Source organism: Erinaceus europaeus, chromosome 19, assembly GCF_950295315.1.
Source record: "Erinaceus europaeus chromosome 19, mEriEur2.1, whole genome shotgun sequence".
Classification (NCBI taxonomy): domain Eukaryota; kingdom Metazoa; phylum Chordata; class Mammalia; order Eulipotyphla; family Erinaceidae; genus Erinaceus; species Erinaceus europaeus.
In genome coordinates, this window is record NC_080180.1 from 8,357,239 (window position 1) to 8,361,373 (window position 4,135).

Genomic DNA, 4,135 nt, shown 5'->3' on the forward strand with positions numbered 1-4,135 from the left:
CCGTTTCTAGCTTTTGACTGAGAATAAGAGACTCGCAGCTCTTCATTTCAATTGGACAATTAGGGGCCACTGAGCAGTTACCACTAGGCTTGACTTCAGTGCTGTGTGGTTCAATTCCTGAGGGCTAGGGAGGCTGGATAAAGAGAAAGAATGGCTTTCTGGTGGAGTACATGCATGTTTATCACTAAATTCAGGGTTTTTTTTTTTTTTTCAGATTCAGTTTTAATGCAGGTGTGACGTGCGTTCCGGTGGTAACATCCAAAACCAGTGATCAAGGAACACCATGCTGTACAGTAATAAAGATTTGTGAAATGTTGTGAGAAGTATGAAAGCAGGATGGAGAAACATGAAAGGAGAACAATATTTACAGGAAAATGCTGTTGGTAGACCTGGCCTATACAGGGTTAACGCAGAACTTCAATTCATAAAACAAACAAACCAAAACCACATATTAATATCTGTAAAATGCTATAATGGGAAACAATGAAATGAAGTGTGTCTGTGTTTCTCTTCTGCCCTGCGTAACAAGAAAACGACTTGAGACTGCTAATTTCTTTCCCACAGGTCAGTCTAGCTCTGGTGACACCCAGCTGGGAAGGCCTGAGGGAGAAGGGAGAGCTCTGGAGTCAGGGAGGTAGCACAGTGGGTTAAGCACACATGCCACAAAGCTCAAGGACTGGAGGAAGTATCTTGGTTCCAGCCCCCAACTCCCCTCCTGCTGGGGAGCCACTTCACAAGCAGTGAAGCAGGTCTGCAGATGTTTATCTTTCTCTCCCTGTCTCTGTCTTCCCCTCCTCTCTCCATTTCTCTCTGTCGGAAGAAAGGAAGAAAGGAAGGAAGGAAGGAAGGAAGGAAGGAAGAAAGAAAGAAAGAAAGAAAGAAAGAAAGAAAGAAAGAAAGAAAAAAAGAAAGAAAGAAAGAGAAAAAAAAAAGGGAGTGCTCTGGAGTGTGCAGAAAGTGTGTCCTCTTCACCCCTGCTATAAGGAGCTGGAGTAGATCTTTCTCTGATGATGGATACTACTGAAGTCTGATTATCTTCTCCAGGAATAACTCATACAGATTCTGCCCTAATATGACTGAGTTTTAATATGTTCGTATTTTCTGAAGCCAGGGCCTCCTGCAAATTCAATTTCATAGCTCTCTATTCAATTTTTCATTCCAAAAAAAAAGGGGGAAAGAGAAAGACACACACACACACACACACACACACACACACACACACACACACACACACACCAGGCACAGAGAGAAGGGGAAACATTAGCGCTTCCTCCAGGGCCAGTGTATCTCTCATGTGGTGATGGGACACTGGCCTTGGTTTATTGCCTCAATGCAGGCAATGTACCTGGTGAGCAATTTCTTTAGTCCATTTTCAGCTTGCAGCAGTGCTCCAGTTTTGATGGGGAGGGAGCTTGTTCTGTGTTCTCCTCTCCTCTCTTCAAGAAGAGATGAAGAGGTACAAGATGAGGTTTTTATTTTTTATTTTGTTATTTTTTGTCTATTCAGCTTTTCACCTCTTAATTGGGATGGTAACTTCAAAGATCCTTACATGTGCAGGTGGAAGCCAGAATTCAATCCCTATTTATTTTGGCCTCCAGGGTTATCGCTGGGGCTTGGTGCTGCACTACAAATCCACTGCTCCTGGCAGCCTTTTTTCTTCATTTTATTTGATAGGACAGAGAGAAATTGAGAGAGGAGTGGGAAGAGAGAGAGGGATAGGGTTTGGTGTATTACACCAAAGGAAAAGAAACTGGGGTTGGGGTGGGGGGGGTTCAGGTCCTAGAACAGGATGGCAGATGAGGACCTAGTGGGGGTTAAATTTTTATGTGGAAAACTAGGAAATGTTATGCATGTACAAACTATTGTGTTTTGCTGTCAACTGTAAACCATTAATCCTCCAGTAACAAAAATTAAGAGAGAGAGAGAGAGAGAGAGAGAGAGAGATACCTGCAGTCTTGTTTCACAGATTGTGAAGTGTCCCCTCTGCAGATGGGGAGCTGGGGACTCGAACCCAGATCCTTTTGCGGGTCCTGTGCTTAGAACTAGGTGTGCTTAACCAGGTATGCTACCCTTTCATCAGACTGTTGTCTATCATAGGGTCTGCTGTATGAGAAAGCCAGCCAACAGCAATACAACTTAAGTTTTGTTCTTCGCACAGTAAAAGAGAGAGAAATTCAAGAGTTGGAGAAGATAACTCAGCATTAGAGCACTGGGATTATTGTCTGAAGTTCCAGAAGTCCCAGGTTCAATCCTTGGTACCACCTATGCTAGAGCTGGGCAGTGCTTGGGTGTCTCTCATCTCTCTTTTCCTCACTCACTCATAAGAATAAATATACAGGGGAGTGGGCAGTAGTGCAGTAGGTTAAGCACACATGGTGCAAAGCGCAGGGTTCCTGGTTCAAGCCAGCTCCCCACCTGCAGGGGGGTCACTTCACAGGCAGTGAATCAGGTCTGCTAGTGTCTGTCTTTCTCTCCCCCTCTCTGTCTTCCCCTCCTCGCTCCACTTCTCTCTGTCCTATGCAGCAACAATAGCAATGGCAACAATAAAAAAGTATCAGCAATAACAAGGGCAACAAAAAATGGTAAAAATGTATTTATACCACAACTTGCTCAGCCACTCATCTGTTGTTGGACACCTGGGTTGCTTCCAGGTTTTGGCTATTACAAATTGTGCTGCCAAGAACATATGTGTACACAGATCTTTTTGGATGGATGTGTTGGGTTCCTTAGGATCTATCCCCAGGAGGGGAATTGCAGGGTCATAGGGTAGGTCCATTTCTAGCCTTCTGAGAGTTCTCCAGACTGTTCTCCACAGAGGTTGGACCAATTGACATTCCCACCAGCAGTGCAGGAGGGTTCCTTTGACCCCACACCCTCTCCAGCATTTGCTGCTGTTACCTTTTCTGATGTATGACATTCTCACAGGAGTGAAGTGATATCTCATTGTTGTCTTGATTTGCATTTCTCTGACAATCAGAGACTTGGAGCATTTTTTCATGTGTTTCTCGGCCTTTTGGATCTCTTCTGTGGTGAATATTCTGTCCAAGTCCTCCCCCCATTTTTGGATGGGGTTATTTGTTGTCTTGTTGTTGAGTCTGGCAAGCTCTTTATATATGTTGGTTATTAAACTCTTATCTGATGTATGGCATGTAAAGATCTTCTCCCATTCTGTGAGGGGTCTCTTGATTTGGGTACTGGTTTCTTTTGCTGTGAAGAAGCTTTTCAATGGAATACTACTCAGCTGTAAAAAATGGTGACTTCACTGTTTTCAGCCGATCTTGGATGGACCTTGAAAAAATCATGTTGAGTGAAATAAGTCAGAAACAGAAGGATGAATACGGGATGATCTCACTCTCAGGCTGAAGTTGAAAAACAAGATTAGAAAAGAAAACACAAGTCGAACCTGAAATGGAATTGGAGTATTACACCAAAGTAAAAGACTCTGGGGTGGGTGGGTGGGTGGGGAGAATACAGGTCCATGAAAAATGATGAATGAAATAGTGGGGGTTGTATTGTTAAATGGGAATCTGGGGAATGTTATGCATGTAAAAAAAAAAAAAAAAGAAGTAGAAACGCAAAGCAGAAATTGACTGAGTTTGGAGTATGGCACCAAAGTAAGAAAGCAGAAGTACACTAGAGTTTGCAGTGAGTACCTCCCTAATACTTCCTCTCCACTTTTCCAAGCTTTGGGTCCAGGATTGCTCAACAATTTGTTTGGCTTTGTATGTTAACTCTCTTTTCAGTCACCAGGTTCCAGATGCCATCAGGATGCCGGCCAGACTTCCCTGGATTGAAGACCCCACCAATGTGTCCTGGAGCTCAGCTTCCCCAGAGCCCCACCCTACCAGGGAAAGAGAGAGGCAGACTGGGAGTATGGACCGACCAGTCAACGCCCATGTTCAGCGGGGAAGCAATTACAGAAGCCAGACCTTCCACCTTCTGCAACCCTCAATGACCCTGGGTCCATGCTCCCAGAGGGATAGAGAATAGGAAAGCTATCAGGGGAGCTATGGAGATTGGGCGGTGGGAATTGTGTGGAGTTGTACCCCTCCTACCCTATGGTTTTGTTAATTAATCCTTTCTTAAATAAATAAAAAAAAAACTTAAAAAAATGGTAAAAATGTCCTCCTGGAGC